This window comes from Coregonus clupeaformis, chromosome 30 (genome assembly GCF_020615455.1).
Source record: "Coregonus clupeaformis isolate EN_2021a chromosome 30, ASM2061545v1, whole genome shotgun sequence".
Taxonomy (NCBI): Eukaryota; Metazoa; Chordata; class Actinopteri; order Salmoniformes; family Salmonidae; genus Coregonus; species Coregonus clupeaformis.
Window position 1 is genome coordinate 21,375,812 of NC_059221.1, and position 22,516 is coordinate 21,398,327.

General features: G+C 45.7%; 1 protein-coding gene across 12 annotated transcripts in view; it reads left to right on the forward strand.

Moving 5' to 3' along the window:
* The window catches only part of LOC121545656 (rap1 GTPase-activating protein 1), a 129,013-nt gene that overhangs the window by 76,089 nt on the left and 30,408 nt on the right, over positions 1-22,516 (forward strand). Inside the window, exon 1 of one of the 12 annotated variants that reach the window (XM_041856393.2) lies at positions 18,376-18,483. The exons of the other annotated variants lie outside the window; for them this stretch is intronic. The gene's annotated coding sequence lies outside the window, so the exon portion shown is untranslated. Of the gene's footprint in view, positions 1-18,375; positions 18,484-22,516 lie in introns of those variants that run through there. 12 annotated transcript variants of the gene reach the window in all.

The window sequence follows — 22,516 nt, forward strand, 5'->3', positions numbered from 1 at the left end:
ACTACTGGTGGTCACAGCAGCCCCACCAGCTCCTCACCACACTACTGGTGGTCACAGCAGAGCCCCACCAGCTCCTCACCACACTACTGGTGGTCACAGCAGAGCCCCACCAGCTCCTCACCACACTACTGGTGGTCACAGCAGCCCCACCAGCTCCTCACCACACTACTGGTGGTCACAGCAGCCCCACCAGCTCCTCACCACACTACTGGTGGTCACAGCAGCCCCACCAGCTCCTCACCACACTACTGGTGGTCACAGCAGCCCCACCAGCTCCTCACCACACTACTGGTGGTCACAGCAGAGCCCCACCAGCTCCTCACCACACTACTGGTGGTCACAGCAGCCCCACCAGCTCCTCACCACACTACTGGTGGTCACAGCAGAGCCCCACCAGCTCCTCACCACACTACTGTTGGTCACAGCAGAGCCCCACCAGCTCCTCACCACACTACTGGTGGTCACAGCAGAGCTCCAGCAGAGCTCCAGCAGCTCCTCTCTACACTGCTTTAGGACCATGCGGACGCCTCCGAGCGGTCGGGTAGGCTGTTTGGAGTGTTTATCCGACTGGATAAAAAATAAATAATCATAATCATAATAATAGTAAGAATGTCCCCCCCACTTCTAAAACCAAAGTTGTGCCCCTGTAACTAACTATAAGTAAAGGATAACTATAATAAATAACTAAAATAAATTATATCCAGCTCAGTGCTCCAGCTATGCATTTGGTTTGTGGCTAGATGTCAAGATCAAGCTTCTTGGTTACAGAAGAGACATTCAATCCCCTCCTGGATCAAGATCCCTGTTGCCTAAATTGTTTTGGGCATCAAAAAAGGATATATATATATATATATATATACGGTGATATATATATATATATATATGGTGATACATGCTAATCTTTGAGTCAAGTGTTTTATTTTGTTTGCCTGGTTTCATTACATGATTACTGGTAGGCCTACACATACACTGCTCAAAAAAATAAAGGGAACACTAAAATAACACATCCTAGATCTGAATGAATGAAATAATCTTATTAAATACTTTTTTCTTTACATAGTTGAATGTGCTGACAACAAAATCACACAAAAAATATCAATGGAAATCAAATGTATCAACCCATGGAGGTCTGGATTTGGAGTCACCCTCAAAATTAAAGTGGAAAACCACACTACAGGCTGATCCAACTTTGATGTAATGTCCTTAAAACAAGTCAAAATGAGGCTCAGTCGTGTGTGTGGCCTCCACGTGCCTGTATGACCTCCCTACAACGCCTAGGCATGCTCCTGATGAGGTGGCGGATGGTCTCCTGTGGGATCTCCTCCCAGACCTGGACTAAAGCATCCGCCAACTCCTGGACAGTCTGTGGTGCAACGTGGCGTTGGTGGATGGAGCGAGACATGATGTCCCAGATGTGCTCAATTGGATTCAGGTCTGGGGAACGGGCGGGCCAGTCCATAGCATCAATGCCTTCCTCTTGCAGGAACTGCTGACACACTCCAGCCACATGAGGTCTAGCATTGTCTTGCATTAGGAGGAACCCAGGGCCAACCGCACCAGCATATGGTCTCACAAGGGGTCTGAGGATCTCATCTCGTTACCTAATGGCAGTCAGGCTACCTCTGGCGAGCACATGGAGGGCTGTGCGGCCCCCCAAAGAAATGCCACCCCACACCATGACTGACCCACCGCCAAACCGGTCATGCTGGAGGATGTTGCAGGCAGCAGAATGTTCTCCACAGCGTCTCAAGACTCTGTCACGTCTGTCACGTGCTCAGTGTGAACCTGCTTTCATCTGTGAAGGGCACAGTGTGCCAGTGGCGAATTTGCCAATCTTGGTGTTCTCTGGCAAATGCCAAACGTCCTGCACGGTGTTGGGCTGTAAGCACAACCCCCACCTGTAGACGTCGGGCCCTCATACCACCCTCATGGAGTCTGTTTCTGACCGTTTGAGCAGACACATGCACATTTGTGGCCTGCTGGAGGTCATTTTGCAGGGCTCTGGCAGTGCTCCTCCTGCTCCTCCTTGCACAAAGGCGGAGGTAGCGGTCCTGCTGCTGGGTTGTTGCCCTCCTACGGCCTCCTCCACGTCTCCTGATGTACTGGCCTGTCTCCTGGTAGCGCCTCCATGCTCTGGACACTACGCTGACAGACACAGCAAACCTTCTTCCCACAGCTCGCATTGATGTGCCATCCTGGATGAGCTGCACTACCTGAGCCACTTGTGTGGGTTGTAGACTCCGTCTCATGCTACCACTAGAGTGAAAGCACCGCCAGCATTCAAAAGTGACCAAAACATCAGCCAGGAAGCATAGGAACTGAGAAGTGGTCTGTGGTCACCAACTGCAAAACCAGTCCTTTATTGGGGGTGTCTTGCTAATTGCCTATAATTTCCACCTGTTGTCTATTCCATTTGCACAACAGCATGTGAAATGTATTGTCAATCAGTGTTGCTTCCTAAGTGGACAGTTTGATTTCACAGAAGTGTGATTGACTTGGAGTTACATTGTGTTATTTAAGTGTTCCCTTTATTTTTTTGAGCAGTGTATATTACAGTGGCTTGCGAAAGTATCCACCCCCTTGGCATTTTTCCTATTTTGTTGCCTTACAACCTGGAATTAAAATAGATTTTTGGGGGGTTTGTATCATTTGATTGACACAACATGCCTACCACTTTGAAGATGCAAAATATTTTCTATTGTGAAACAATATTTTGTGTATGTCCATTACATGAAATCCAAATAAAAATCAATTTAAATTACAGGTTGCAATGCAACAAAATAGGAAAAACGCCAAGGGAGATGAATATTTTTGCATGGCACTGTACACAAAACAGTCCAAATTGGTGAAGTGAAAAACATAACTTGCTTCAAAAATTCTAAAAAATTAATTCCCGGAAAAGTGGTGCATGCATATGTATTCACCCCCTTTGCTATGAAGCCCCTAAATAAGATCTGGTGCAACCAATAACCTTCAGAAGTCATATAATTAGTTAAATAAAGTCCACCTGTGTGCAATCTAAGTGTCACATGATCTGTCACATGATCTCAGTATATATACACCTGTTCTGAAAGGCCCCAGAGTCTGCAACACCACTAAGCAAGGGGCACCACCAAGCAAGCGGCACCATGAAGACCAAGAAGCTCTCCAAACAGGTCAGGGACAAAGTTGTGGAGAAGTACAGATCAGGGTTGGGTAATAAAAAAATATCCTAAACTTTGAACATCCCACGGAGCACCATTAAATCCATTATTAAAAAATGGAAAGAATATGGCACCACAACAAACCTGCCAAGAGAGGGCCGCCCACCAAAACTCACCGACCAGGCAAGGAGGGCATTAATCAGAGAGGCAACAAAGACACCAAAGATAACCCTGAAGGAGCTGCAAAGTTCCACAGCGGAGATTGGAGTATCTGTCCAAAGGACCACTTTAAGCCGTACACTCCACAGAGTTGGGCTTTACGGAAGAGTGGCCAGAAAAAAGCCATTGCCAAAAGGCAGGTGGGAGACTCCCCAAACATATGGAAGAAGGTACTCTGGTCAGATGAGACTAAAATTGAGCTTTTTGGCCATCAAGGAAAACGCTATGTCTGGCGCAAACTCAACACCTCTCATCACCCCGAGAACACCATCCCCACAGTGAAGCATGGTGGTGGCAGCATCATGCTGTGGGGATGTTTTTCATCAGGGACTGGGAAACTGGTCAGAATTGAAGGAAGGATGGATGGCGCTAAATACAGGGAAATTCTTGAGGGAAACCTGTTTCAGTCTTCCAGAGATTTGAATAGTTATGCACACTCAAGTTTTCAATGTGGTAGGCATGTTGTGTAATTCAAATGATACAAACCCCCCAAAAATAAATATTAATTCCAGGTTGTAAGGCAACAAAATAGGAAAAAGGTCTGATTTAATTATTACTGAAACAGGATACAAGTGGAAAATATAAAGATCCAGTCCATTTAAAAAATTGGAGGCCCCTTACACTTCAGTGTTGTGATGCAAAATGTATAGCGCATAGAATTAAAAAGGTATTGTCGGACATTATTAATTCTAATCAGAAAGGTTTTTTACATGGACGATACAGTGGGGAAAAAAAGTATTTAGTCAGCCACTATTTGTGCAAGTTCTCCCACTTAAAAAGATGAGAGAGGCCTGTAATTTTCATCATAGGTACATGTCAACTATGAAAGACAAATTGAGAAAAAAAAATCCAGAAAATCACATTGTAGGATTTTTAATGAATTTATTTGCAAATGATGGTGGAAAATAAGTATTTGGTCACCTACAAACAAGCAAGATTTCTGGCTCTCACAGACCTGTAACTTCTTCTTTAAGAGGCTCCTCTGTCCTCCACTCGTTACCTGTATTAATGGCATCTGTTTAAACTTGTTATCAGTATAAAAGACACCTGTCCACAACCTCAAACAGTCACACTCCAAACTCCACTATGGCCAAGACCAAAGAGCTGACAAAGGACACCAGAAACAAAATTGTAGACCTGCACCAGGCTGGGAAGACTGAATCTGCAATAGGTAAGCAGCTTGGTTTGAAGAAATCAACTGTGGGAGCAATTATTAGGAAATGGAAGACATACAAGACCACTGATAATCTCCCTCGATCTGGGGCTCCACGCAAGATCTCACCCCGTAGGGTCAAAATGATCACAAGAACGGTGAGCAAAAATCCCAGAACCACACGGGGGACCTAGTGAATGACCTGCAGAGAGCTGGGACCAAAGTAACAAAGCCTACCATCAGTAACACACTACGCCGCCAGGGACTCAAATCCTGCAGTGCAAGACGTGTCCGCCTGCTTAAGCCAGTACATGTCCAGGCCTGTCTGAAGTTTGCTAGAGTGCATTTGGATGATCCAGAAGAGGATTGGGAGAATGTCATATGGTCACATGAAACCAAAATATAACTTTTGGTAAAAACTCAACTCGTCGTGTTTGGAGGACAAAGAATGCTGAGTTGCATCCAAATAACACCATACCTACTGTGAAGTATGGGGGTGGAAACATCATGCTTTGGGGCTGTTTTTCTGCAAAGGGACCAGGACGACTGATCCGTGTAAAGGAACGAATGAATGGGGCCATGTATCGTGAGATTTTGAGTGAAAACCTCCTTCCATCAGCAAGGGCATTGAAGATGAAACGTGGCTGGGTCTTTCAGCATGACAATGATCCCAAACACACCGCCCGGGCAATGAAGGAGTGGCTTCGTAAGAAGCATTTCAAGGTCCTGGAGTGGCCTAGCCAGTCTCCTGATCTCAACCCCATAGAAAATCTTTGGAGGGAGTTGAAAGTCTGTGTTGCCCAGCGACAGCCCCAAAACATCACTGCTCTAGAGGAGATCTGCATGGAGGAATGGGCCAAAATACCAGCAACAGTGTGTGAAAACCTTGTGAAGACTTACAGAAAACGTTTGACCTGTGTCATTGCCAACAAAGGGTATATAACAAAGTATTGAGAAACTTTTGTTATTGACCAAATACTTATTTTCCACCATAATTTGCAAATAAATTCATTAAAAATCCTACAATGTAATTTTCTGGATTTTTTTTTCTCATTTTGTCTGTCATAGTTGACGTGTACCTATGATGAAAATTACAGGCCTCTCTCATCTTTTTAAGTGGGAGAACTTGCACAATTGGTGGCTGACTAAATACTTTTTTTCCCCACTGTACATTGGAGATAATATAAGGCAAGTACTGGAAACAATAGAACACTGTGAAAAATCTGGGAAACCAGGCCTGCTATTCATAGCAGACTTTGAAAAGGGATTTGATAAAGTACGACTGGGGTTTATATATAAATGCCTGGAGCATTTCAATTTTGGAGAATCTCTTATAAATTGGGTTAAAATCATGTATAGTAACCCTAGGTGTAAAATAGTAAATAATGGCTATTTCTCAAAAAGTTTTAAACTGTTAAGAGGAGTGAAACAAGGTTTTCCACTATCGGCATATCTATTTATTATGGCCATCGAGATGTTAGCTATTAAAATCAGATCCAACAATAATATCAAGGGATTAGAAATCCAGGGCTTAAGGCTTAAAACAAAGGTGTCATTGTATGCTGATTATTCATGTTTTCTTTTAAATCCACAACTAGAATCCCTCCACAGCCTCATAGAGGATATAGATACATTTTCTAACCTCTCTGGATTACAACCAAATTATGATAAATGTACTATATTACGTATTGGATCACTAAAAAATTAAATGTTTACATTACCATGTAGTTTACCAATAAAATGGTCTGATGGTGATGTGGATATACTCGGAATACATATCCCAAATGAAATAAATGATCTCACTCCAATACATTTTTATAGAAAGTTAGCAAAAATAGATAAGATCTTGCTGCCATGGAAAGGTAAATACCTGTCAATTTGTGGAAAAATCACCCTGATTAACTCTTTAGTATTATCCCAGTTTACCTATTTGCTTATGGTCTTGCCTACGCCTAGTGAACAGTTTTTTAAATTATATGAGAAAAAAATATTCCATTTTATTTGGAACGGCAAGCCAGACAAAATTAAACGGGCCTATTTATATAATGAATATGAATTTGGAGGACAGAAATAATTAAATATTAAAGCATTAGACCTATCACTAAAAGCTTCAGTCATACAAAAGTTATACTTAAATCTGAACTGGTTCTCTAGTAAATTAGTAAGATTGTCTCACCCAATGTTCAAGAATGGCCTTCTTCCCTTTATTCAGATTACAACCTCTCACTTTCAGTTATTTGAAAAGGAAATAATCTCCCAAATATCACTATTTCTAAAACAAGCCATAGAAAGTTGGTTGCAATTTCAGTTGAATCCTCCAGAAATGACAGAATAAATAATACAGCAAATATTGTGGTTAAACTGAAATATAATATTTGCTTAATAAAAAAATAAAAATGACAAAATAATTTTAAAAAAGGTACAATCTTCGTAAATTATGTCATTGGTAGGACTGGTGGAGTTATGTCGCACATGCAGCTAACAAAAACATATGGAAATGTCTGCTCTACCCAAAATTACAACCAAATAATTGCAGCATTACCGCAAAAATGCAGTTAAAGAAAACTGTGATAAATAAAAAAGTATACCAGTTTCATTTAAGGACCAAATGATTGACAGCCATCCCATATAGATTGCAAAATAGTTGGGAAGAGATTTTTGACGTACCGATTCCATGGCATAGTGTTTATGAACTGATATGCAAAACGACGCCGGATTCAAAACATATAATTTTTCAATTTAAATTATTATATAAAAATCTTGCTACCAATATAATGTTATTTATATGGGGGATACAATCTTCCCAGCTCTGCAGATTTAGCTGCGAAGAGACAGAATCATTAGATCATTTGTTTTGGTACTGTCCATTTGTAGCTTGTTTTTGGACACAGGTACAGGAATGGCTAAAGGATTGCAATATTTACCTGGAGCTAACCCTGCAGATAGCGTTACTGGGTGATCTGAAAAGTCATAGTCAATCGATCAATAATATAATAATATTTTAGCAAAAATGTTTATTTTCAATTTACAATGTCTAGAAACAATGAGAATAGAAATGTTCAGAACTTTTGTGAAACATCACAGTACATTTGAAAAATATATGGCAAATAGAAGAGATAGATGGGTGGTGTTGAATGGAGTTGAAGGATGGGACTAATAACAACTAACAACAACTAATAACAACAAGATAACTAATAATGTAAGCATACTGTGTCCATAATAAGTATATAGGTTATAGGTTGAGAGCTTTTGTATGTATGTATGTACAGTGAGGGGAAAATGTATTTGATCCCCTGTTGATTTTGTACGTTTGCCCACTGACAAAGAATTGATCAGTCTATAATTTTAATGGTAGGTTTATTTGAACAGTGAGAGACAGAATAACAACAAAGAAATCCAGAAAAACGCATGTAAAAAATGTTATAAATTGATTTGCATTTTAATGAGGGAAATAAATATTTGACCCCCTCTCAATCAGAAAGATTTCTGTCTCCCAGGTGTCTTTTATACAGGTAACGAGCTGAGATTAGGAGCACACTCTTAAAGGGAGTGCTCCTAATCTCAGTTTGTTACCTGTATAAAAGACACCTGTCCACAGAAGCAATCAATAAATCAGATTCCAAACTCTCCACCATGGCCAAGACCAAAGAGCTCTCCAAGAATGTCAGGGACAAGATTGTAGACCTACACAAGGCTGGAATGGGCTACAAGACCATCGCCAAGCAGCTTGGTGAAAAGGTGACAACAGTTGGTGCGATTATTCGCAAATGGAAGAAACACAAAATAACTGTCAATCTCCCTCGGCCTGGGGCTCCATGCAAGATCTCACCTCGTGGAGTTGCAATGATCATGAGAATGGTGAGGAATCAGCCCAGAACTACACGGGAGGATCTTGTCAATGATCTCAATGCAGCTGGGACCATAGTCACCAAGAAAACAATTGGTAACTGTCAGCTTCCTGCTTCCCCTGTTTGTCTCCTGGCCTCTAGAGGTCAGCTGTGTTCCCCTTTGCCTTAGTTCTTCCTCATGTGTCCTAATTAGCTTATCCAGGTCACCTGTGCCTTGTTTCCCCTTGTGTATTTTAGCTGTGTGTTTTCCCCTTGTTTCTCACTTGGTTATTGCGTCCTGACGGTGTGTCTCCTGCTTTGTCTCACCGTGTCTGTCCTAGTAAGTTTTTGAAGTTATCTTTAGTTTGTTTTCTCTCCCTCGTGGAGTTGTTTTGTTTTGCCTCCTGTTTTGGAACATTAAATCTACTTGCCTGGAGTATTGCCTTGGGTGTTTTATTTGGGTCCTACAACATCTCCTCTGTGGCTAAGGGGTAGTACCCCCAGCTCTACACTTCTGAGACCGGAGTTCTAACCCGGATTGTGACAGAATAACCAAGTCAATCATGGACCCAGAAACACTCAGTTCCCAGGACCTGTTGGCGGTGATCATTCGACATGAGGCTTCTTTCCAGCGCCATGAAGCCGTTCTCAGCCGACAAGAGGAGCTGATGGCTAGACATTCTCAACTCCTGGCCGAAATGATGAGTTCCCTTCACCAGCTCTTTGAACGCCTCCTTGGTCCTCCCCCTGCCCCGGTCACCTCCCAGTGACGACAGGCCTTCTCGGTTGGCGGAGCCCCGACTACCACCTCCCAAGCCCTTTTCTGGGGATCCAAGCTCTTGCCAGGGTTTCCTCACCCAATGCTCCCTCACCTTCGAGCTCCAACCCTCAAGTTTTCCCACAGACCGTTCCAAGATTGCCTACCTCATTACCCTTCTTTCAGACAAGGCGCTCGCCTGGGCCTCTGCGGTGTGGCAGTCCCAGGAGGCCTGTTGTGACTCCCACGCTGCATTTGTAGAAGAGTTCAAGCGGGTGTTCGATCATCCTGTCAGTGGGCGGGAGGCTCCAAGCGCCTACTGTCTCTCCGTCAGGGCCCCCGAAGCACGGCAGATTTTGCCATTGAGTTCCGAACCATAGCAGCAAGGAGCGGATGGAATGATGAAGCGCTGAGGGTCTGCTTTCAGGGAGGGTTATCTGAGCCCCTTCAAGATGAGTTAGCCACCCGTGAACCAGCTGAAGATCTCGAGTCCCTCATAGCCTTGGCCATCCGCCTGGACAATCGTCTAAGAGAGCGGAGAACGGCTCGCCGTCAGGTGTCTCAGTCCCAAGTTCCTCTGAGCAGCTCTGTTTCTCCTGTTTGGACTCCGTCATTCAGAGCTGCCCCGGCTCCTGAACTGCCCCAGGATTCCCGGAGAGCATGCAGTTAGGCCGTCCAGGCTTTCTTCCAACGAAAGGGAACGTCGCATGAGGGAGCGTCGGTGCCTCTACTGCGGGGTTGCCGGCCACTTCCGCTCCACTTGCCCCCGAGCTTGGGAAACGCCTGTCCCCGCCCAGCTACAGGAGGGTTGTGATGGGGAAAATTAGAGCTCCTCCTACTAACGCGGTCCTAGCTATTCCAGCCACTCTGTCCTGGGAGGGCCACCAGCATCGGGTCCAGGCTATGATCGATTCCGGTGCCGCAGGTGATTTTATGGATGTAACCTTGGCTAAGGAACTTAAGATCCCTACCCAACTACTTCCTCAACCCCAGGCAGTTACAGCCTTAGATGGCAGACCTCTGGAACCAGGAAAAGTTACTGAGGCGACTCAGTCCCTGCGACTTACCATCTCTCAACACCAGCAGGAGGAGACCTTCTATCTCATTGACTCTCCCGAGTATCCTATTATCCTGGGTCACCCTTGGCTATGCAGACATAATCCCCAGATCGACTGGCCTACTGGCACCATTCTTAGCTGGGGTCCCACTTGCCAACTCACCTGCATGCTTCAGAGTTCCTCAGCCCCTAGTACCCAGTTTCAAGAGTCTGTTGACGTCTCCCGGGTCCCCAGTGTTTACCATCGGTTCAAGGCAGTGTTCAGCAAGGCCCGGGCTACTGCCTTACCGCCTCATCGCACTTATGACTGTGCCATTGATCTACTCCCTGGGTGCTGCCCTCCTAGAGGTCGGATCTTTTCCTTGTCCTCCCCGAGCACGCAGCTATGGACACCTACATTAAGGAGTCCTTGGCAGCCGGCCTCATCTATGCCTCTACTTCCCCGGCTGGGGCGGGCTTCTTTTTGTTGAAAAGAAAGACGGGGGTCTGAGGCCTTGTATTGATTACCGGGGACTCAACAAGATCACGGTTCGGAATCGATACCCTCTTCCTCTCATGGCCACTGCTTTTGAGCTGCTTCAAGGGGCTTCCATTTTTACTAAGCTGGATCTCCGCAATGCTTACCATCTCGTGCGGATCCGGCCAGGAGACGAATGGAAGACGGCGTTCAACACGCCCACGGGACACTATGAATATCGGGTGATGCCGTTCGGGCTCACCAATGCCCCCGCAGTATTCCAAGCCCTGATTAATGATGTTCTCCGGGATATGCTTAATCTGTTCGTCTTCGTGTACCTGGACGATATCCTCATCTTCTCGAGGTCACTGAAGGAACATGAGGGGCATGTTAGCCGGGTTCTCCAGAGGCTCCTTGACAATCACCTCTACGTTAAGCCTGAGAAGTGTGAATTTCATGTTTCTCAGACTCAGTTTCTCGGGTTTATTGTCACTCCCGGGCACCTAGAGATGGATCCCAAGAAGGTCAAGGCGGTCCACGATTGGCCCACACCTGCCACGGTCAAGGAGGTTCAACGGTTCATTGGCTTTTCTAACTTCTATCGGAAGTTCATCAAGAATTTCAGCTCGGTGGTAGCCCCCTTGACGACGCTTACCAAGGGAGGAGGGACCAAGATTCACTGGGGTCCGGAAGCAGCAGGGGCCTTCGAGGATCTCAAGCGCCGCTTCACTTCTGCTCCGATTCTGGTGACCCCTGACCCAGAGAGACCTTTCGTGGTGGAGGTGGACGCCTCAGAGGTGGGGGTGGGAGCCGTCCTGTCACAGAGGGGTGCGGATGGGGAGATTACACCCTTGTGCCTTCATGTCTCGCCGCCTGTCTGAGGCCGAGCGCAACTACCACGTGGGGGATCTAGAGTTGCTTGCGGTAAAACTGGCCTTGGAAGAGTGGCGCCATTGGCTTGAGGGGGCTCAGCACCCTTTCCAGGTTCTCACAGACCACAAGAACCTGGAATATCTCCAACAGGCTAAGCGGATGAACCCTCGGCAAGCACGATGGTCCCTTTTCTTTAATCGATTCCAGTTCCTCCTGACTTACCGACCTGGCACCAAGAACGTCAAGCCGGATGCTCTGTCTCGAGTCTATTCTCCCGAGGTACAAGAGAAGCCCTTGGCATCGATTATTCCGAGGTCTAGGATCGTCGCACCTCTTCAGTGGGAACTAGAAAGAGGGGTATGAGAAGCTCTTGCCCATGAGCCCGATCCAGGCGGTGGTCCTGCCGGTCGCCTGTCACGTTCTCTCTCGGTTCGGGCCCGTCTTGCAGTGGGGTCATGAGTCGCCCTTGACATGCCATCCTGGCAGTGCTCGCACACTGGAGTTCCTCCGACGGCGGTTTTGGTGGCCGTCCATCAAGAAGGACGTGCAGGTCTATGTTGAGGCCTGCCCTGTGTGCAACCAGGGAAAGTCGACACGCCAGCGACCCCAGGGACTGCTCCATCCCTTACCTGTTCCTCGAAGGCCATGGTCACACCTTTCTCTGGACTTTGTTACGGGACTTCCTCTATCCCAGGGCAACACCGTCATCCTTGTGGTGGTAGACCGTTTCTCTAAGGCTGCCCGGTTTATTCCCCTGCCCAAGCTGCCCTCGGCTAAGGAGACTGCTGAGCTCCTCATGAACCATGTCTTCCGGATATTTGGCATTCCCCTGGACGTGGTCTCTGACCGAGGTCCCCAATCTCGTCCCGGTTTTGGGGGCCTTCTGCAGGCTTATTGGGGCCACAGCCAGCCTATCGTCAGGATTCCATCCAGAGTCTAATGGCCAAACGGAACGGATTAATCAGGATCTGGAGACCACCCTGCGGTGTATGGCGGCCAGTAATCCCACGTCTTGGGCCACCTATATCATTTGGGCTGAATATGCCCACAACACCCTCCAGTCCTCAGCCACCGGATTGTCCCCCTTCGAATGCCAGTTCGGTTACAACCCTCCATTATTTCCAGAGGAAGAGGCGCAAGTTGGTGTTCCCTCGGCCCAGCGCTTTGTCCAACGCTGTAGGCGGACCTGGAAGAAGGCCAGGTGTACCCTCCTTCGGACCTCCCAGAGATACCAAAGTCAGGCTAATCGCCACCGCCGGACGGCCCCTAGTTTCCGAGCTGGTCAGAGAGTTTGGTTGGCCACTAAGAACTTGCCCCTCCGGGTCGAATCCAAGAAGCTTTCCCAGAGATACATCGGCCCTTTCCGCATTGCTAGAAAGGTTAACCCTGTTTCGTATCGTTTAGTTCTGCCTCGCTCCCTTAGAGTTAACCCCACTTTCCATGTTTCACTCCTTAAACCTGTCTTGTCTTCTCCTTTTGCCCCCCACACAGACCCCCGCCACCTCCCAGGATCATAGACGGCCAGCCAGCCTACACAGTCCGCCGGATACTGGACTCCCGGAGGGTCCAGAACTCTCTGCAGTATCTGGTGGACTGGGAGGGCTACGGGCCAGAGGAGCGCTCCTGGGTTCCAGCCAGGGACATCCTGGACCCAGGGTTGATCCGAGATTTTCGCACCCTGGGGCCAGGGTGTTCTGGAAGGAACGTCAGGAGTCGTTCCTAGAGGAGGGGGGTCCTGTCAGCTTCCTGCTTCCCCTGTTTGTCTCCTGGCCTCTAGAGGTCAGCTGTGTTCCCCCTTTGCCTTAGTTCTTCCTCATGTGTCCTAATTAGCTTATCCAGGTCACCTGTGCCTTGTTTCCCCCTTGTGTATTTTAGCTGTGTGTTTTCCCCTTGTTTCTCACTTGGTTATTGCGTCCTGACGGTGTGTCTCCTGCTTTGTCTCACCGTGTCTGTCCTAGTAAGTTTTTGAAGTTATCTTTAGTTTGTTTTTCTCCCCTCGTGGAGTTGTTTTGTTTTGCCTCCTGTTTTGGAACATTAAATCTACTTGCCTGGAGTATTGCCTTGGGTGTTTTATTTGGGTCCTACAACATCTCCTCTGTGGCTAAGGGGTAGTACCCCCAGCTCTACACTTCTGAGACCGGAGTTCTAACCCGGATTGTGACAGTAACACACTACGCCGTGAAGGACTGAAATCCTGCAGCGCCCGCAAGGTCCCCCTGCTCAAGAAAGCACATATACAGGGCCGTCTGAAGTTTGCCAATGAACATCTGAATTATTCAGAGGAGAACTGGGTGAAAGTGTTGTGGTCAGAAGAGACCAAAATCGAGCTCTTTGGCATCAACTCAACTCGCCGTGTTTGGAGGAGGAGGAATGCTGCCTATGACCACAAGAACACCATCCCCACCGTCAAACATGGAGGTGGAAACATTATGCTTTGGGGGTGTTTTTCTGCTAAGGGGACAGGACAACTTCACCGCATCAAAGGGACGATGGACAGGGCCATGTCCCGTCAAATCTTGGGTGAGAACCTCCTTCCCTCAGCCAGGGCATTGAAAATGGGTCGTGGATGGGTATTCCAGCATGACAATGACCCAAAACACACGGACAAGGCAACAAAGGAGTGGCTCAAGAAGAAGCACATTAAGGTCCTGGAGTGGCCTAGCCAGTCTCCAGACATTAATCCCATAGATAATCTGTGGATGGAGCTGAAGGTTCGAGTTGCGAAACGTCAGCCTCGAAACCTTAATGACTTGGAGAAGATCTGCAAAGAGGAGTGGAACAAAATCCCTCCTTAGATGTGTGCAAACCTGGTGGCCAACTACAAGAAACGTCTAAACTCTGTGATTGCCAACAAGGGTTTTGCCACCAAGTACTAAATCATGTTTTGCAGAGGGGTCAAATACTTACTTCCCTCATTAAAATGCAAATCAATTTATACAATTTTTGACGTGTTTTTCAGGATTTTTTTGTTGTTATTCTGTCTCTCACTGTTCAAATAAACCTACCATTAAAATTATAGACTGATCATGTCTTTGTCAGTGGGCAAATGTACAAAATCAGCAGGGGATCAAATACTTTTTCCCTCACTGTATGTATGTGTATGATATATATATATATATATATATATATTTGCAAGAAAATAAAAACATATGGAGGATTGGAAGTGATGCAGACAATTACATTGACGGAAGTTACAATCTATCTGCAATATTAAAGCTGATCTACCCCCTAAAAAAATAAATAATAATAATAATAATTTGGAAAAATGCCAAGGGGGGTGAATACTTTCGCAAGCCATTGTTTGCTGCTTTTCCTTCACTCTGCAGTCCGACTCATCCCAAACCATCTCAATTGGGTTGAGGTCTGGGGATTGTGGAGGTCAGGTCATCCTGATGCAGCACTCCATCAGTAGCACTCTCCTTCTTCTTAAAATAGCCCTTACACAGCCTGGAGGTGTGTTGGGTCATTGCCCTGTTGAAAAACAAATGATAGTCCCACTAAGCCCAAACCAGATGGGATGGCGTATCACTGCAGAATTATGTGGTAGCCATGCTGGTTAAGTGTGCCTTAAATTCTAAATAAATCACAGACAGTGTCACCAGCAAAGCACCCCCACACCCCCACACCATAACACCTCCTCCTCCATGCTTTACGGTGGGAAATACACATGCGGAGATCATCTATTCACCCACACCGCGTCTCAAAAAGCCACGGCGGTTGGAACCAAAAATCTCCAATTTGGACTCCAGACCAAAGGACAGATTTCCACTGGTCTAATGTCCATTGCTCGTGTTTGTTGGCCCAAGCAAGTCTCTTCTTATTATTGGTGTCCTTTAGTAGTGGTTTCTTTGCAGCAATTCGACCATGAAGGCCTGATTCACACAGTCTCCACTGAACAGCTGATGTTGAGATGTGTCTGTTACTTGAACTCTGTGAAGCATTTATTTGGGCTGCAATTTCTGAGGCTGGTAACTCTAAGGAACTGATCCTCTGCAGCAGAGGTAACTCTGGGTCTTCCATTCCTGTGGCGGTCCTCATGAGAGCCAGTTTCATTATAGTGCTTGATGGTTTCTGCAACTGCATTTGAAGAAACTTTAAATGTTCTTGAAATATTCCTTATTGACTGACCTTCATGTCTTAAAGTAATGATGGACTGTTGTTTTTCTTAGGTTATTTTAGCTGTTCTTGCCTTAATATGGACTTGGTCTTTTACCAAATAGGGCTATCTTCTGTATACCTCTCCTACCTTGTCACAACACAACTGATTGGCTCAAACGCATTAAGAAGGAAATCAATTCCACAAATTAACTTTTAAGAAGGCACACCTGTTAATTGAAATGCATTCCAGGTGACTATCTCGTGAAGCTGGTTGAGAGAATGCCAATAGTGTGCAAAGCTGTCATCAAGGCAAAGGTTGGCTATTTGAAGAATCTCAAATATAAAATATATTTGGATTTGTTTAACACTTTTCTGGTTACTACATGATTCCATATGTGTTATTCCATAGATTTGATGTCTTCACTATTATTCTACAATGTAAAAAATTGTAAAAATAAAGACAAATAAAATTAATGATATATACCCATTGATTCTTGAAGAATATAACGTATAGATGCCTGATGAGCTTACTTCAACGTTCGTACCCCTCCAGAAACCAAAATATAAGCTTTTTTTAATGCAATGTTTGTAAAGAAAGTTAATGTAAACAAACACTGTATAGCCTAAAAACATGTTTAAAACTATAATTTTGATATCATGGATAGTGAGTCATTTTATCCATAGCGCAGTCTATGGATTAGAGAGTGGTTGCATTTCTCCAGCCCCATCCCTCAGCTTTGTACCGAAACTGTGGCAGGAAGAACACTTTGTTAATGTTTCAATTAAGGATTGCTGCTTTAAACATCTTTAATGGCGTGATAGTGTTAGTGTTATAAAATGTAAATGTAAATGTAAAATGTAAATGTTATATGGTGCAATCCTCTAGCGAGTGATTTACCTTTGTGCCATTAATATTAAACAAAATTCTTAGTATTGCAAACAAAAATAATGATATAGAAAGCAAAACATAAACCCAAAAGTATTGATCGCAAAACAAAATATTGCAAGAGAGCAAATACATTTTCCAGTTGCACATTTTGGCACATTCTAGCAACATAGAACCCTGCATGCCACTTCTGGTTTGCCTCTAACGCTAAGCAGGGTCGGTGCTGGTTGGTCCCTGGATGGGAGACCAGATGTAGCTGTAAGTGGTGAAAAAAAAATGTGTGGGGAAGAAATTCACTTGGGGATATTTTTTTGTGGGAGGGAAAAACACGTGAAAAATGTACATGTGAAACGGCACTAGTCTGACACATGTGAAACCACATGTCTGACTCATGTAAAAATGAACCATTTTTTGGGGGGTGATATTTTCCACTTGATTTGTTCACACTTGTCTGAAAACCACGTTTTTCCCACATTATTTTTTAATGTGTTTTTGTTGTAAGGGAGAGTATACAATAAATCTGTTTGTCTCTTTCTGGCACTAAGAAGTAAGTCTCTGAGGATTACTCTTTTTAATGATTATTACAATACACAATTATAAAGACTGTTCTATAATCCCTTGTAATCTCTCCTGGCATACCAAACACCATTAGTAGGATGAATCATACTTCTCCTGTATGACTATGCTCCAGAGCACATGTTTCAGTAAAAGCAAGTCCACTTAGTGTTTCTACGTACCTGAGGGGACAAACAAACATATGCTTTAGAAGAAGAGAACATCGCCAGGGACATTAAGTCTGTTAGGAGCTGAATGTGGCAGTAGGACTCAGGAGACTTCAAGACAGACTGACATTCAACTTGTTCCAGTAATGGACAAAATATGCAATTACTGCTTATCTGGTATTAGTCATTAAATGCTCCTCTGCTTTTATCCTCTCAATCCAAACTATTCTCTCTTACTGGAAGAATAATGATAGAAACATCATAAACTCAATGTATGAAGTTCACTATTCAGTGTGTGTGTGTGTGTGTGTGCGTACGTGCGCATGCCTGTGTGCGTGTGCGCACATGCCTGTGTGTGTGTGCTTGCGTGAGTTTTTGCGTGTCTGTCTGTGTGTCGGGGGAAGGGCAGATCTATTCTCTCATGTGTAACTGATTTGGTTGCCAGAGCAACCGGTCCTAGCTAGGGAGGCATGTTGTTTAATTAAGGTGAGGTGTAATGAATGCAGAGGAGAAGAGAACAAACCTCCATCAAACAGCCCAGCCCAGCCCCTCTCTCTCTCTCTCTCTCTCTCTCTCTCTCTCTCTCTCTCTGTCTCTCTCTCTCTCTCTCTCTCTCTCTCTCTCTCTCTCTCTCTCTCTCTCTCTCTCTCTCTCTCTCTCTCTCTCTCTCTCTCTCTCTCTCTCTCTCTCTCTCTCTCTCTCTCTCTCTCTCTCTCTCTCTCTCTCTCTCTCTCTCTCTCTCTCTCTCTCTCTCTCTCTCTCTCTCTCTCCTTCTCCCAGTCCCAGCATGGGCGGGGGAGGGGCACCATGTCACAGAGGGAGGAAGGGAGGGAGGGAAAAAGGAGGAGAACCCCAACACAAGAGTGTTGAGAGAGAGAACGAATGAGTGAGAGAGCTAGAGAGAGAGAGAGAGAGAGAGAGCGCAAGACAGGGAGGAAAGAGAGGGCCAGCCTAGCGGCACAGGAGTGGGTGTGACAGCCCAGAGAGGCTCAGCTTGTCCAGCAGGTGTGTAATAGTCAGAGGGAGAGAGTTGAGACTGAGAGTGATCAGACTGGAGGAGAGAGAGAGAGAGAGAGAGAGAGAGAGAGAGAGAGAGAGAGAGAGAGAGAGAGAGAGAGAGAGAGAGAGAGAGAGAGAGAGAGAGAGAGAGAGAGAGAGAGAGAGAGAGAGAGAGAGAGAGAGAGAGAGAGAGAGAGAGAGAGAGAGAGAGAGAGAGAGTCTTAGCCATCTGCTTCTTAACTGTTCTCTGATATATTTATGTGGGAGCAACACTGCATACAGCTGACACAGAGTGAGTAACTTACTTTGTCTTATTTCTTTGTGTTCATCATGTTTGTTCCAATAGTACCTACCGCTTTTACTATATACCCCAATGATTTCATTCTGTAGCATAGTATATAGGTTGGATTTGTTTTGCAATCTGTGCTGTGTTGTTGTGGTGGGGGGATGAAGCTGTAGTGCCTGTAAACTGATATGCAGGATGTTTACGTAGAGGCACGCAGCGAGCAGGCAGGCAGGCAGCAGGCAGCAGGCAGGCAGGCAGGCAGGCAGGCAGCAGGCAGGCAGGCAGGCAGGCTGCAGGCAGGCAGCATGCAGGCAGGCAGGCAGCAGACAGGCAGGCAGCAGGCAGGCAGGCAGCAGGCAGCAGGGCAGGCAGGCAGCAGGCAGCAGGCAGCAGACAGGCATGCAGGCAGGCAGGCAGGCAGGCAGGCAGGCAGGCAGGCAGGCAGGCAGGCAGCAGGCAGGCAGGCAGCAGGCAGGCAGGCAGCAGGCAGCAGGCAGCAGGCAGCAGGCAGGCAGCAGACAGACAGGCAGGCAGGCAGCAGGCAGGCAGGCAGCAGGCAGGCAGGCAGCAGGCAGCAGGCAGGCAGGCAGCAGGCAGGCAGGCAGCAGGCAGGCAGCAGGCAGCAGACAGGCAGGCAGCAGGCAGGCAGGCAGGCAGCAGGCAGGCAGCAGGCATCAGACAGGCAGGCAGCAGGCAGGCAGCAGGCAGCAGACAGGCAGGCAGCAGGCAGGCAGCAGACAGGCAGGGCAGGCAGGCAGCAGGCAGGCAGCAGGCAGGCAGGCAGCAGACAGGCAGGCAGCAGGCAGGCAGGCAGGCAGGCAGCAGGCAGCAGGCAGCAGGCAGGCAGCAGGCATCAGACAGGCAGGCAGCAGGCAGGCAGGCAGCAGGCAGGTGCACAGAGCATACAGTATGCTTTTGTTCTGTGGAACAGCTCGTAATGAGGAGGAGAGAGGAGAGTCTCCCCCGCTGCTCTGATTGTTATTTAGCTATGTGCTCTGGCAGTGTGGAGTGCTGCACGGTGCACGGTACAGTGTGTTTCCTCCTGCCTGATTCATGTCATGGGGAAATAATTATTAATCTATATTAGAACTATGCGCACACACACACACACACACACATACTCTATATGGTTGCCCATCTCTTTCCACTCTTCTGATAGAGCCCTCATACACACGTCTTAATTCAATTTATCCTCCTCCTAATTTTCCTCCTCCTCAGGGAGGCTGGTGTGTGGGCATGCTTGTGTGCACACAAGGGTTGGTCTGTGCATGCATGAGTGTGTGTGTGTGTGGGCTCCCACACCCCATCCATCCACAGTGCGTGTGTCAGGTCTATCTGTGCTGGGCGGTTGATGTCCTGTCCTGTCCTGATCTCTCATTTACATTTACATTTACGTCATTTAGCAGACGCTCTTATCCAGAGCGACTTACATGAGCAATTAGGGTTAAGTGCCTTGCTCAAGGGCACATCGGCAGATTTTTCACCTAGTCGGCTCGGGGATTAGAACCAGCGACCTTTCGATTACTGGCACAACGCTCTTAGCCACTAAGCTACCTGCCGTCCTCTCATAGGACAGACTAGAGCTGCCTGCCTGGCCTCATTGAATGCCACTGAATTCCAACTTTATCTCCTCAACAGACTCACTGCTGTCTGTCAGGAAGGTCTCTCTTTCTCTGTAACATGAAGAGAGCAGCTCTATCAGTCAGTCAGTCACTCAGTCAGTTTTAATAATGACTTTACCAACAAGTATATCTCACCACGTACTGTAGTGTAGCTGATTAATAGTCCTTGTTTACATTATTTAATAGATCATTAGCATGGACAAAGACAGTGACTAATAAAACATTGATTAGCTTTTAACAAGAGGGGAGATTCCATTTCTTATTTCTGCTTATATCTCTGCATCGGCAGTGCTTGATGACTCTAGCCTATGGGATAGTGTACCTATCTGTACAGGAACATCAGTGCTTGATGACTCTAGCCTATGGGATAGTGTACCTATCTGCTGGCTACTCTGGAGAGAACTGCTACAGTACCATGTGAGAGGGATTCACTCTAACGTCTGTCAGGAGGAATGAAAGACAGAGAGGGAGAGTGCTGTTTACACACACACCTCCAGACTAATATCAGTATTGATATCTGTTTGTGTTTGTACAGTCTTACTGTCGGAGTTCTATGTCAGATTAGAATTGTCATATGATTTGTCAGTTCCAAATCGACCAGGAATGATTTTCAGATCTGCTGGACGTATATGTTTGACATTTCTGTTGATAAAAGATGACAGATGCAGTTTGTACAATACAGTACCTATCCTTGCATATACATTTCTTATAATAGACTTGAATCACTGGGCACACCACGTCATTTCAACGTGGAAAATTGGGTAGTATTTGGTTGATACGTTGATCAATGAGATTACAACCTATTTTCACCCACTCAAAAAAACAGTCAACAATATGTTTAATTCCCAATGTTCCAAATTCCAGTGAAAAATCAACGTGTCGGATTTTTGGTTTAGTTGTCACCTAAATGTAATATCACTGTGCTTTCAACCATTTTAAAAGCACAGCAAAGTTCAAATGGGAATATTTAGATTTGTATTTATTTATACAACAACTTAATGCTAGCACAACTAAATGACCTGGATTGCAATTGAGATTATTTAAGTACATGGTGCCAGTGGTCAATGCCGTTTGAGATTTTGCATAGATTATAATAGCAATTGTCTCCACAGACCTGCGACATTTGCATGCTATCTTGAACATGCATGCTTTCTATGATTACATAAAATGACGTTTATTGTTACAGTAATCTCAAAATGTGGCCAGTGATGTTACTCTTTTGAAAGTTGAATAAATACTGTTACATTAGTTTGTAAGATATCCTTACAATATTTACTGTATTACAAAAGTAATACTGAATTGTGTTTGGTTGACAACGCAACCAAATATCAAGATTTAAAGGAGGTGTATCTACTTTGTATCCACTGAAGATGCCATTTCCATTGCTATTCACATGCCAGGGTTCTCCCCAAATAAGATGGCCGTTGCGCCACCTTGTCAGCTTGGCTGTGCCACTATGTCAAGATTTTAGAGTTAATGAAACTGATATTTAGTAATGATAGAATAACTATCTTTGATCACCAATTACATTGTTGTGAGTTGTGAAACAGGCCGTTCATAAATTCTGAACGTTATCATGTTCCTGAATTTAGATAGTTATTCTAAATATCAGTTTCATTAACTCTAAAATCTTTACATAGTGGTGCAGCCAAGCTGACAAGGTGGCGCAACGCCCCTCTTATTTGGGGAAAACCCTGGCATAGTGACCATTTCTTGGTTTTAAGCGCATTAAATGGACTTCTCCGATTTGAATTATGAATTATTCCCGGTATTGAAATTGGTAGATTTTCGGGAAAATATTGTTTGGACATGTTCCCTCCTCTGCTTCCTGAAGTCAACAATCAACTCCTTTGTTTCGCTGACATTGAGGGAGAGGTTGTTGGGAGCCAGGCCCACCCAATGGGGAGCCAGGCCCAGCCTATCAGAATGAGTTTCCCCCCCCCAAAAGGGCTTTATTACAGACAGAAATACTCCTCAGCACCCCGCTCCCCGTCCCCTCAGACAATCCCACAGGTGAAGAAATCCGGATGTGGAGGTCCTGGGCTGGTGTGGTTACACGTGGTCTGCGGTTGTGAGGCCGGTTGGAAGTACTGCCAAATTCTCTAAAACGACGCTGGAGTCGGCTTATGGTAGCGAAATTAACATTAAATTATCTGGCAACAGCTCTGGTGGATATTCCTGTAGTTAGCATGCCAATTGCACGCTCCCTCAAAACTCTGTGGCATTGTGTTGTGTGACAAAACTGCACATTTAGCCTTTTATTGTCCACAGCACAAGGTGCACCTGTGTAATGATCATGCTGTTTTTTCAGCTTCTTGATATGCCACACCTGTCAGGTGGATTGATTATCTTGGCAAAGGAGAAATTCACACTAACAGGGATGTAAACAAATTTGTGCACAAAATTTGAGGGAAATA